Consider the following 13,793-nt stretch of genomic DNA (forward strand, 5'->3'; position numbering starts at 1 on the left):
CTCTTTAGTTTTTTTTTCTTTGTAGAGTCAATTTCCATTTGAGCCAAACCACCAAGATTCCTTAAATCCTGAAGTGATTCTCAGAGCTCTGATATAACATTAGCATTAAGCCTTGAGCCTCCACAACTGCTAATGAAACATGCATATTTACTGTATAAATAAGCAGCTTCAAATACTTTTAATATAGTGACAAAAAGAAAATTTAATAAAGGACCATTTTTAGAAGAAAGATGCTTTGACATATCTAAATTCATATTTAAGACAAAAGTTGATTTAGATAGTAATAAAATTCAGAAAACATGGATTGAAATGAATAAAGAGCAAAATGTTGTACTCCTGAATTAATAGAATGATATAAATCAGGCAACTACAAAGACAATCTTTCAAGAAAATGAATACATCAGAACAGAAAAAAAACAGTATTTTCAATGTAGCAAGAGCAATCAATTATATAGCAAAAGCTACATATGTTTCAGAGAGGAGTCAGAAAATCAAAATCTTTAAAAATAACATAACTGGTCCACCCTGAGCTATAGGTTGGATTCTATATCATATTTAAAGAAAAAGAATGTTCAGGAACACACGCTTATGAAAATTATGATTGGCCCTATCTGCAATGTAACAGAAAGAACCCTTCCAACTGGAAGTTAAATCTGAATACAGAAACCAAAGTATCTCCTAACTAACCTCATACAATTACAAATGTTTATGGAAAAATAATTTTTACCTGTGTCTGTTGGAAAAAAATTAATTTCAAATATATAGCAGTGCAATATCTGGCAATTGTGTGGTAAATATGGCTCATAGAGAAGTTAGTGCAGAGTTCATGTTCAAGTATTCGTTTTTACAAGATTTTATGGGTGTAGCTTCCAACTGTAATAGGAAACACACTAAAATCACAGTAATTTCCCTGTTTCTATGGATATTATACTATTTCCAGACCCCTGTTCTGCAATTGTCACTAAGGACTACTTTCAGGAGTTTAGTTATATAGCTGTGTCAGTGAGGACTAGACACAATATCTTATTCTCTGCATTTCTATAGTTTGTGGTTTTCTGTGATTTTATTCACATGTTGCAAAGAGAAGTTTCTTTCAGATGTAAGAATATGTGAATATTTGTGAACAAATACAAAGGTAATTAGGAATTATGATGATGATGGCTTAATAAATAAATTGTCAGTTCTCTTTCAACATCAATGACTTCACTAGTCCTACAGCAGTTACCTAGGTTTCCATTACTAGACATGATTTCCTTTCATTGAGTGGGCCCTATGCCCAATTAGAGATCTGTTGTTTACCACTAAGGCATGTGAACCACTATTTTATGCTTAGACAGAATTCACAAAAGTGATTAAAGAAGAGAAGTTTACAGCATTCATGTAAAGATACAAAGATTTTTTTTTTAATCCAGCCACTTTGCTGAAGGTGTTTATCAGCTGTAGGAGTTCCCTGGTAGCGTTTTTGGGGTCACTCAGGTATACTATCATATCATCTGCAAATAATGATAATTTGACTTCTTCCTTTCCAATTTGTATACCCATGATCTCCTTCAACTGTCATATTGCTCTAGCAAGGACTTCCAGAACTATGTTGAAGAGATATGGAGAGAGTGGGCAGCCTTGTCTTGTCCCTGATTTCAGTGGGATTGCTTTAAGTTTCTCTCCGTTCAGTTTGATGTTGGCTATAGGTTTGATATATATCACCTTTACTATGTTTAGATATGTGCCTTGTATCCCCGATCTCTCCAATACTTTGAACATGAATGGATGTTGGATTTTGTCAAATGCTTTTTCAGCATCTAGGGAGATTATCATGTGTTTTTTTTCTTTCAGTTTGTTAATATGGTGGATCACATTGATGGATTTCCATATATTGAACCACCCCTGCATACCTGGGATGAAGCCTACTTGGTCATAGTGGATAATATCTTTGATGTGTTCTTGGATTCGGTTTGCAAGTATTTTATTATTTTTGCATCAATGTTCATAAGGGAGATTGGCCGGAAATTCTCTTTCTTTGTTGTGTCTTTGTGAGGTTTAGGTACCAAGGTGACTGTGGCTTCATAGAATGATTTTGGTAGTGTTTCTTCTGTTTCTCTTTTGTGGAATAGTTTGAAGAGAATTGAAGTTAGCTCTTCTTTGAAGGTCTGGTAGAATTCTTTGCTGAAACCATCAGGTCCTGGGCTTTTTTTGGATGGGAGACTTTCAAAAACTGCTTCTATTTCCTTGGGGGATATAGGGATATTTAATTGATTTACCTGGTCCTGATTCAGGTTTGGTAAGTCGAATCGATCAAGAAAATTGTCCATTTCATTTAGATTTTCAAATTTTGTGGCATATAGACTTTTGAAGTAAGTCCTAATGATTGTTTGAATTTCCTCAGTGTCTGTGGTTATGTCCCACGTTCATTTCTGATTCTGTTGATTTGGGTGGTGTCTCTCTGCCTTTTAGTTAGCTTGGCTAAGGGTTTATCTATCTTGTTGATTTTCTCAATGAACCAGCTCTTGGTTTCATTGATTGTTTGAATTGTTTTATTTGTTTCTAATTAACTCAAAAAAATCTGTAGCCCTCCTGTATACAAAATACAAAAGGTCTGAGGAAGAAATTAAGGAAACAACACCCTTCACAATAGCCACAAATGACATAACGTACCTTGGAGTAACCCTAACCAAGCAAGTCAAAGACATGTATGAAAAAAAATATCAAGTCTCTGATGGAAAGATTTCCCTTGCTCATGGCTTGGCAGGAATAACAGTAAAAATAAAAGCAATCTACAGATTCAATGGAATTCCCATCAAATTACCAACACAATTCTTTACAGACCTGGAAAGAAAAATTCTCAACTTCATATGGAATAACAAGAAACCCAGAATTGCTAAAACAATCCTCTACAATAAAAGATCTTCTGGAGGTATCTCCTTCCCTGATCTTAAGCTGTACTATAGAGCAACAGTTATAAAAAAACGCATGGTACTGGCTTAGAAAGAGAATGGTGGATCAATGGAATTGAACAGATGACCCAGAAATAAGCTCACACACTTATGGACACCTGATCTTTGACAAAGATGCCAAAACCATACAATGGAAAAAAAAGATAGCATCTTCAACAAATGGTGCTGGTCTAACTGGTTGTCTACATATAAAAACATGAAAATAGATCCATAGTTTTTACCCTGCACAAAACTGAAGTTCAAGTGGATCAAAGACCTCAACATAAAACCGGACACATTAAATCGGTTAGAAAAAAAGTGGGGAATACCCTTGAACTCATTGGTACAGGAGACAACTTCCTGAACAGAACACCAACAGCACAGGCTCTAAGAGCAACAATCAATAAATGGGACCTTATGAAACTGAAAAGCTTCTGTAAAGCAAAGGACACCATCATCAAAACAAAACAACTGCCTACAGATTGGGAAAGAATCTTCACCAACCCTTTATCTGACAAAGGGCTAATATCCAGTATATATAAAGAACTAAAGAAGCTGAAAAACAGCCAACCAAGTAATCCAACTAAAAAATGGGGAACAGAGCTAAACAGAGAACTCTCTGTAGAGGAATATCAAATGGCAGAGAAACACTTAAAGAAATGCTCAACATCATTAGCCATTAGGGAAATGCAAATCAAAACAACCCTGAGATTTCACCTTATACCCATCAGAATGGCCAAGATGAAAAACTCAAGTGACAACACATGCTGGAGAGGTTGTGGAGAAAGGGGAATCCTCCTCCACTGCTGGAGGGAATGTAAACTTGTACAACCACTCTGGAAATGAATCTGCCGCTATCTCAGACAACTAGGAATAATGCTTCCTCAAGATCCAGCCATACCACTCCTAGGCATATATTCAAAAGAGGCTCAAGTACACAAAAAGGACATTTGCTCAACCATGTTTGTAGCAGCTTTATTTGTAATAGCCAGAAGCTGGAAACAACCCAGATGCCCCTCAACTGAAGAATGGATGCAGAAATTGTGGTACATCTACACAATGGAGTACTACTCTGCAATGAAAAATAAGGAAATCATGACAGTTGTGGGCAAATGGTGGGAGCTGGAAAGCATCATCCTGAGTGAGCTGTCCCAGAAGCAAAAAGACACACACGGTATATACTCAGTCGTATAGACATATAACATAGGACAAACCTACTAAAATTTGTACATCTAAAGAAAGTAATTAAGAGAGATGACCCTGACTAAAACGCTCAATCCACATCCCAAAAGGCAAAGAGGATAGACATCAGAAGAAGTAGAATACAGTAAACAACCTAGAACCTGCCACAAAGGGCCTCTGAAAGGCTCTTCCCTGCAGACTATCAAAGCAGATGCTGAGACTTATGGCCATCTCTTGGGCAAAGTGCAGGGAATCTCATGTAAGAAGGGGGAAATAGTAAGAGCTGGAGAGGACAGGAACCCCACGAAGAGAGCAACAGAACCAGAAAATTTGAACACAGGGGTCTTCCCAGAGACTCATACTCCAACCAAGTGCCATGCATGGAGATAACCTAGAACCCCTGCACAGATATAGCACATGACAGTTTAGTGTCCAAGTGGGTTACATAGTAATGGGAAGAGGGACTGCCTCTGACATAATCTGATAGGCCTATTCTTTGATCACCTCCCCCTGAGGGGAGAGCAGCCTTACCTGGCCACAGAAGATGACAATGCAGCCATTCCTGATGTGATCTGATAGAGTAAGATCAGAAGGAAGGAGAGGAGGACCTCCCCTATCAGTGGACTTGGGGAGGGACATGCATGAAGAATTGGAAGGGAGGGTGGGATCAGGAGGGGAGGAGGGAGGAGCTTATGGGGAGGATACAAAATGAATAAACTGTAATTAATAGTAAATTACAAAAAGAAACAAAGATTTCAAATCTGCAGTTTAATATCACCTCCAAATATTTGTAATGTCAACTCCCTCTAAGTAGCTAGCAGAGACAAGGAAATAAACGCAACAGGAAAACACATGAAATAGAAACCACAAAATAAATTAAACAAATAAACAAACAAATCTGGAGATGTTTGTAAATAACCTTAACATAATAGACAAGGTTTTGTGAGAGTATTGCCAACAGAAGAATTGAATGATATCACACTGAAAAAAAAATGTGTCAGCTGAGATTACAAGGACATGAAAGATTAGGAGACCACAATGAAACATCATAGATATATTTCTGGACAAACACAATGTAAGCAATGTTAAATTATAATAAATTAAAATATGTAAAAGCATAATGATGAAGGAAACTTCATGGAAAAATAAAATCTGCTGTCAGTGAAATCTGGGAATGATTGTGTCAAAGATGATTTTCTAAAAATGCTTAATAGATGACCAATGGCAATATTTTCCAATTAGCTATTTAACAATTAAACTAGAGGGGATATTTGCCGACTCCTTGGGAGGGGACAATATTCTGTTACATAAGCAACAGAACTTTGATATACATAAAAAATAAAATTCAATAAAGTTACCAGTAAATGTTCCTGATTACTATGCATGTAAACATTTTCAAGAAACTAGCAAACCAAATCAAGAATGATGTAAATTTTATCCCAGGAAAATTTTATGTGGATGCTTGATCTGAACTCTGGACTCTGTGGTGATGCAGAAGGGCTGAACTTATCTTTCCACCCAAATTTTTAATTTTTAAGAAAATTTGTATGGAGTGTATATGTGCATGAACACTTGTGTGTATGTTCATGTGTTTAGGTGTGGATGTATGCCTGTCACAGAACATTGTGTGAAGATACGAGGACAGCCGGGGGTCTTGGTTCTCACCATTCATTTTGCTTGAGACAGGGTCTCTATACCAGAGTAGCTGATACAGAACATTCTCCAGTCTCTCTAGTGCATACCTCCAATACTGTCTTATGTGCTCTGCCACTATAGACAATTTAACACACTAAGCCGTACATGGTATCTAAGCATGCAAATTTAGCTCCTTACATTTAACATAGACAACCCTATGTTGAAACATCTCTCCAGGTTCACATTAATATTTTCTAGTAACTAGCTTACATGGAAGACTGATAGTCATTCAATAAACATTTAATGAACAACCAGGATGCACTGGTAAAAGTGACATGGATACCTTAAAGAAAATGATAGACAGCTAAAGCAAACTCATAGGCAGTATTTTGCTCCATTTTTACCTCAAAATCTAGATTATTTCCACAGATCCTGAATATTCTATGACAAAGATACTGGGAGTCTGTGTGATTAAGAACATCTGCAGAAACACAGGTAGAATTTTTGTCATGGTCTTCTCTTTGTACTTTCTCATCTTTGCTAAATCGTTCAGCCTTAATAAGGCAGCCTCTGAATATGCCATCATGTATCTTAGACATTCTTTAATTTCTATTCTCTGGATAGTTATTTTATGATATTTGTTTGAAAATGTTGAACTTGTAGGAGAACTAATTTGTGATTTAAAAAGAGATTTACATTATAGCCCAAATAGTATTGTCTATGAACTTGTGGTTAAGTCCCTTTTGAATCCTTTATGATTCAATGAATTGTTTTTTTCTGAACCAGGCACTCACTGTACAGCAAGTAGTAAATTCTCAACTTTATCTCTAACCTATGAGTTATGCTAAACATTTTAAAACTACAGCATAACGACATCTCATGTCTACCCAAGCCACGGTTCTACCATATCAAGTTTTCATCTTATAAATGCACTATTTTGCCTTGTGATTCAGGAACTTTTTATCTTGGAGAGGAATACTTCAAATGGAAAAATAAGCAAAGAAGATTTATTTTCCCTGTCTTTTCTTCATATGTGGTCATAATATAGAGTATACACCATCTAGAAACCACATTTAATTTTTACAATACATCATTATTGTTGTTATTCACTTGAATCCACACTCTTATTTCTTACTCCTAATAAAGTATGGGCTCAAACAGTTTCATCCTGCAGGTTGTCTTCATGTACAATCCATGTTACAATAAACCCCCAATTTAACACCACTAAAATGAAGATATTTAAAACTAGATGGATGGGGTCTTGTGAAAGTTCCCAGATAGAATCTTAGTAAGACTCTGCTTCTCTGTGAAATCCTTAACTTGAGAACTTCTTAAGGTTAATTTGCTCATTCAGACCCACTAAATAGATTTCATCTAAAGCTCCTATTTCCATTATATTTGCAGAAAATATTGAGTTGGATCAAGCTGGGATCTGAGTAGTAATTTTGGCAGAGTGTCTCTAAAATACTTTCAAAGACATTTATATTACAGTGTTTTTATTCCGAAAAATATCTACTATGAAAGTGTATCCAAACATTACCTAACACTGGGAAACTGAGGCAATATTTTCTTAATTGTCAAGTTATGATATTATGAATAGTATAAAAACATTTTATACCAGGTATGATTTTGACTGAATACAAATCTTTTTCAATTTATCATTTCTAGCTTGACATCTTTATTGGAACACATAAAGAATAATGTATTATTCTTTGTGTACATGATAAACTTTGAGAGAAAAAGCAATAATTGTGTCATTGCAACTAAATCAGTCTTCAAATTTCTACTACTGATCATTTTTATAGATAAAAATACACTAGAATGATGTCTATACACTAAGTATTAATATTTAGAAAATTATCTTTTATATGTATTATAGAAAAACCTCACTTTAGAATAATGTATATGAAATTTGCATTTGTTCTAGTTATTATAATTACATTTTAATTCAGTATAATGTTTCCAGAAAGTTGTTTCTTCTAGATGGAGCATTTCCATTTAATTATATAACATCACACATGTATATTTATTTGAATTTATTGATAAGATGTTAAGTTTATTGTAAGTTCCTATAACTATAGGTAAAAGGATATTCATCATTTATATGAAAAAGGCACAGTTTATGTCTGATAATAAATATAAAAGATTTTTATTGAGTATTGTTATTTCAATACTTCAAAGCTTTTCTATTTGATTCTACATAGTATTTTTTTTTCAATGCAGTTTATTCAGGAACCTTGAACAATCATCTGACCCTTGGGAAAGCCAGCCCACAGCTTAAATAGCCTCTGGGTAGCCAACCCCAGCGTGTCATGTGGGCAATGCAGATAGGTCCACATACATGGAAGCAAGCCAGATCTTCGGCCATAGCCAAATGTGGAATTGTTCCTGACAGAGAGCACTCACCATCCGGAAGGTGGAAGGCAGAAACCAGCTTCATCTTTAAGGCACAGCATTCCGCAGCTCTCTACAGTTCCCCCTTTTTGTTTTAGACGCATTAGGCAAGAGTAGAGGTCGGATCTCTGATATTAGAAATAAATTGGGACATTGTACTGATGTTCATTTAGGTGTCATCCACCCAAAGAGCATCAGACCCGTCCAATACCTTTTTCTCAGAGGCGGGACCTGGGGCATCAACCCGCATGCAATCAGACATGCTCTTCTCTGGGTCCAAAGCAGCTGACCCTGAGTGCAGTGCTTAGCCTCGCATCCTGAGTGTAACATTTTAGCTTTTTATGGTAGCCAACCATGCTTGGGGAGACTGTCCTGCTTCAATGGCTGTAAAGGCCTGAATGGTCATGGCTGCATTACACTGTTGTGAGACTCTAATCTTGCATATATACCACAGGCAAACCAAGGAGACCAACACCAGAAGGCCTGCTAACGCTCCCATGCCCACCCATTCCTTCAGATGATTCATGGCTGCAGCAATCCATGATGATAATCCTGTGGCTAGTCCTGCGTCCACTCTGGTAAAATTTACCGTGACAATGGCCACTCACAGCTGCTCTATCGTTGTATCAAATTCTCCAGTCCAATTACCTAAAATATAGCTAGACAATTGTTTAGACAGATTTGCAGCACGGGAAAAATTCTCATATTGTATGCTAGTGACACAAAGTCCAGCATACTTCCATTGACAGCCAAATTGAGCGATTTGCCATAGGGTATCAATTAGCTCCTGCACGAGGTCACTCCTCTGATTGAACACCATCAAGCCTCCTTTTAATTGAGCATTAATTCCTTTTTGTACATCTAAGGCATGAGCTACATTGGCTAAAAGATTATTCAGGGTCTGAGCAGTCTGCCCAGTATGACTCATGGCTAATGCCGCGGTGGTAGTTCCAACAGCCGCCAATGAGATGGCAGTAACAATGGTGGCTGTAGTTCCAAGATCCCTTTTCTGTCTGAAGAGAGTCATAGCGTGAGGGGCATCAATGGGCACAGGCACCCAGCGAGGCATGCGAGTAACCAGGGCATACCTAAATTCACTAGCATTCCAGCATTGGGCAAAAAAGCAAGTATCATCACCACAATTACTTGTTTCTATCTGGCTAATAATGAATAAAAATGGGGGATATAAACAAACAGGTGTGGGCTTATAGGAAATATTATGAGAAGCCTTAACCCCCTCGTTGGAACATCTTGCATCAGTTCTAAAACTAGCAGTGGTGGAGTCTGAGTTCTGAGTAGGTTCAGGAGACCATTGCCCCCAGGGGCGAGACGTGCTCCACGTAAATTGACTAACTCCATGTTTTCCTCCATTTTTGAAAGTCCTTTAAGGTTCTTAAATTATTTTTCCCTCTTTTTTTTTTAAAAGATTTCATCAATTACACTTTATTCATTCTGCATCCCCCCATAAGCCCCTCCCTCCTCCCCTCCCAATCCCACCCTCCCTCCTCCATCTGCTTGCATGCCACTCCCCAAGTCCACTGATAGGGGAGATTCTCCTCTCCTTTCTGATCTTAGTCTATCAATTAACATCAAAAGTGGCTGCATTGTCCTCTACTATGGCCTGGTAAGGCTGCTCCCCACCCAGGGGGAGGTGAGCAAAGAGCAGGCCAATCAGATTATGACAGAGGCAGTCCCTCTTCCCATTACTTGGACTCTGAACTGCCCTGGGCTACATCTGTACAGGGGTTCTGGGTTATCTCCATGAATAGTCCTTGGTTGGAGTATGAGTCTCTGGGAAGTTCCCTGTGTTCAAATTTTCTTGTTCTGTTGCTCTCCTTCTGGAGTTCCTGTCCTCTCCAGCTCTTACTATTTCCCAGTTCTTACCTAAAATTCCATTCACTCTGCCCAACAGTTGCCCATCAGGCTCAGCATCTGCTTTGATAGTCTGAAGGGCAGAGGCTTTCCAAGGCCCTCTGTGGTAGGTTACGAGGTTGTTTCCTGTTTTCTTCTTCTTCTGATGTCCCTCCTATTTGCCTTTCCGCATGGGGATTGGAAATTTTTGTTAGGGTCCTCTCTCTTGCTTAGTTTCTTTAGACGCACAGGTTATAGTGGGTTTGTCCTATGTTGTATGTACATATGAGTGAGTATATACCATGTGTGTCTTTTTGCTTCTGGAACAACTCACACAGGTGATCCTTTCCAGATCCCACCATTTACCTGCAAATTTCATGTTTTCCTTATTTTTTATTACTGAGTAATATTGTGTAGATGTACCACAATTTCTGCATCCATTCTTCAGTTGAGGGGCATCTGGGTTGTTTCCAGCTTCTGGCTAGTACAAATAAAGCTGCTACAAACATGGTTGAGCAAATGTCCTTTTTGTGTACTTGAGCCTCTTTTGGATATATGCCCAGGAGTGGAATGGCTGGATCTTGAGGAAGCGCTATTCCTAGTTGTCTGAGAAAGCACCAGATTGATTTCCAGAGTGCTTGTACAAGTTTACATTCCCACCAGCAGTGGAGAAGGGTTCCCCTTTCTCCACAACCTCTCCAGCATGTGTTGTCACTTGAGTTTTTGATCTTGGCCATTCTCATGGGTGTAAGGTGAAATCTCAGGGTTGTTTTGATTTGCATTTCCCTAATGGCTAGTGAGGTTGAGCATTTCTTTAAGTGCTTCTCTGCCATTCGGTATTCCTCTACAGAGAATTCTCTGTTTAGCTCTGTTCCCCATTTTTTTAAGTGGATTACTTGGTTTGCTGCTTTTCAGCTTCTTTAGTTCTTTATATATACTGGATATGAGTCCTCTGTCAGATAAAGGGTTGATGAAGATTCTTTCCCAATCTGTAGGGGGTAGCTTTGTTTTGATGATGGTGTCCTTTGCTTTACAGAAGCTTTTCAGTTTCATGAGGTCCCATTTATTGATATTTGCTCTTAGAGCCTGTGCTGTTGGTGTTCTGTTCAGGAAGTTTTCCCCTGTACCAATGAGTTCTAGGGTATTACCCATTTTTTTTTCAAGCCGATTTAATGTGTCTGGTTTTATGTTGAGGTCTTTGATCCACTTAGACTTCAGTTTTGTGCAGGGTGATCAGTATGGATCTATTTTCATTTTTCTACATGTAGACATCCAGTTGGACCAGCACCATTTGTTGAAGATGCTATCTTTTTTCCATTGTATGGTTTTGGTGTCTTCGTCAAAGATCAGGTGTGCATAAGTGTGTCGGTTTATTTCTGGGTCTTCTGTTTGGTTCCATTGATCCACCATTCTTTTTCTATGCCAGTACCATGCAGTTTTTAAAACTGTTGCTCTATAGTACTACTTAAGATCAGGGATGGAGATACCTCCAGAAGGTGTTTTATTGTAGAGGATTGTTTTAGCTATTCTGGGTTTCTTGTTATTCCATATGCAGTTGATAATTTTTCGTTCCAGGTCTGTAAAGAATTGTGTTGGTAATTTGATGGGCATTGCATTGAATCTGTAGATTGCTTTTGGTAAGATGGCCATTTTTACTATGTTAATCTTGCCAAGCCATGAGCATGGGAGATCTTTCCATCTTCTTATATCTTCTTCTAATTCTTTCTTCAGAGATTTGAAATTTTTTTCATACAAGTCTTTGACTTCCTTGGTTAGGGTTACTCCGAGGTACCTTATGTCATTTCTGGCTATTATGAAGGGTGTTGTTTCCCTAATTTCTTTCTGAGCCCTTTTGTCTTTTGTATACAGGAGGGCTACTGATTTTTTTGAGTTAATTTTGTATCTGGCCACTTTGCTGAAGGTGTTTATCAGCTGTAGGAGTTCCCTGGTAGCGTTTTTGGGGTCACTCACTTATACTATCATATCATCTGCAAATAGTGATAATTTGACTTCTTCCTTTCCAATTTTATCTGCTTGATCTCCTTCAACTGTATTATTACTCTAGCAAGGACTTCCAGAACTATGTTGAAGAGATATGGAGAGAGTGGTCAGCCTTGTCTTGTCCCTGATTTCAGTGGGATTGCTTTAAGTTTCTCTCCGTTCAGTTTGATGTTGGCTATAGGCTTGCTGTATATCGCCTTTACTATGTTTAGATATGTGCCTTGTATCCCTGATCTCTCCAATACTTTGAACATGAATGGATGTTGGATTTTGTCAAATGGTTTTTCAGCATCTAGGGAGATTATCATGTGGTTTTTTTCTTTCAATTTGTTAATATGCTGGATCACATTGATGGATTTCCGTATATTGAACCACCCCTGCATGCCTGGGATGAAGCCTACCTGGTCATAGTGGATATTATCTTTGATGTGTTCTTGGTTTCGGTTTGCATGTATTTTATTAAGTATTTTTGCATCAATGTTCATAAGGGAGATTGGCCGGAAATTCTCTTTCTTTGTTGAGTCTTTGTGAGGTTTAGGTACCAAGGTGACTGTGGCTTCATAGAATGAGTTTGGTAATGTTCCTTCTGCTTCTATTTTGTGGAATAGCTTGAAGAGAATTGAAGTTAGCTCTTCTTTGAAGGTCTGGTAGAATTCTGTGCTGAAGCCATCTAGTCCTGGGCTTTTTTTGGATGGGAGACTTTTGATGACTGCTTCTATTTATTTGGGGGGTATAGGTCTATTTAGTTGATTTACCTGGTCCTGGTTCAGCTTTTTTAAGTCAAATCTATCAAGAAAATTGTCCATTTCATTTAGATTTTCAAATTTTGTGGCATATAGACTTTTGAAGTAAGTCCTAATGATTGTTTGGATTTCCCCAGTGTCTGTAGTTATATCCCCTTTTTCATTTCTGATTTTGTTGATTTGGGTGGTGTCTCTCTTCCTTTTAGTTAGCTTGGCTAAGGGTTTGTCGATCTTGTTGATTTTCTCAAAGAACCAGCTCTTGGTTTCATTCATTCTTTGAATTGTTTTATTTGTTTCCAATTGATTGATTTCAGCCCTGAGTTTGATTATTTCCAGCCGTCTACTCCTTCTTGGTGTGTCTGCTTCTTCTTTTTCTAGGGTTTTTAACTGAGCCTTTAGGGTGCTTGAATGAGCTGTCTGGAATTTCTTCTTGAAGGCACTTAGTGCTATGAACTTTCTTCTTAGCACTGCTTTCATTGTGTCCCACAAGTTTGGGTATGTTGTGTCTTCATTTTCATTGATTTCTAGAAAGACTTTAATTTCTTTCTTTTTTTCTTCCCTGACCCAGCTGTCATTTAGTAGCAAGTTGTTCAGTTTCCATGTGTGTGTAGGCTTTTTGCTATTTCTGTTATTGTTGAGGTCCAGCTTTATTCCATGGTGATCAGACAAGATACAAGGGATTATTTCAATCTTCTTGTATCTGTTGAGGCTTGCTTTGTGACCCACTATATGGTCTATTTTGGAGAAGGTTCCATGAGGTGCTGAGAAGAAGGTAAATTCTTTTGTGTTTGGGTGTAAAGTTCTGTAAATGTCTGTTAGGTCCATTTGATTCAAGACCTCTGTCAGAGACATTGTTTCTTTGTTTAATTTCTGTTTTGTTGACCTGTCCTTTGTTGAGAGTGGGGTGTTGAAGTCTCCCACCATTAATATGTGGGGATATATATGTGCTTTAAATTTTATCAATGTTTCTTTCACAAATGTGGGTGCCCTTGTATTTGGGGCATAGATGTTCAGGATTGTGATGTCTTCCTGGTGGAATTTTCCCTTGATGAGTATG

This window comes from Meriones unguiculatus, chromosome 3 (assembly GCF_030254825.1).
Source record: "Meriones unguiculatus strain TT.TT164.6M chromosome 3, Bangor_MerUng_6.1, whole genome shotgun sequence".
Lineage (NCBI taxonomy): Eukaryota > Metazoa > Chordata > Mammalia > Rodentia > Muridae > Meriones > Meriones unguiculatus.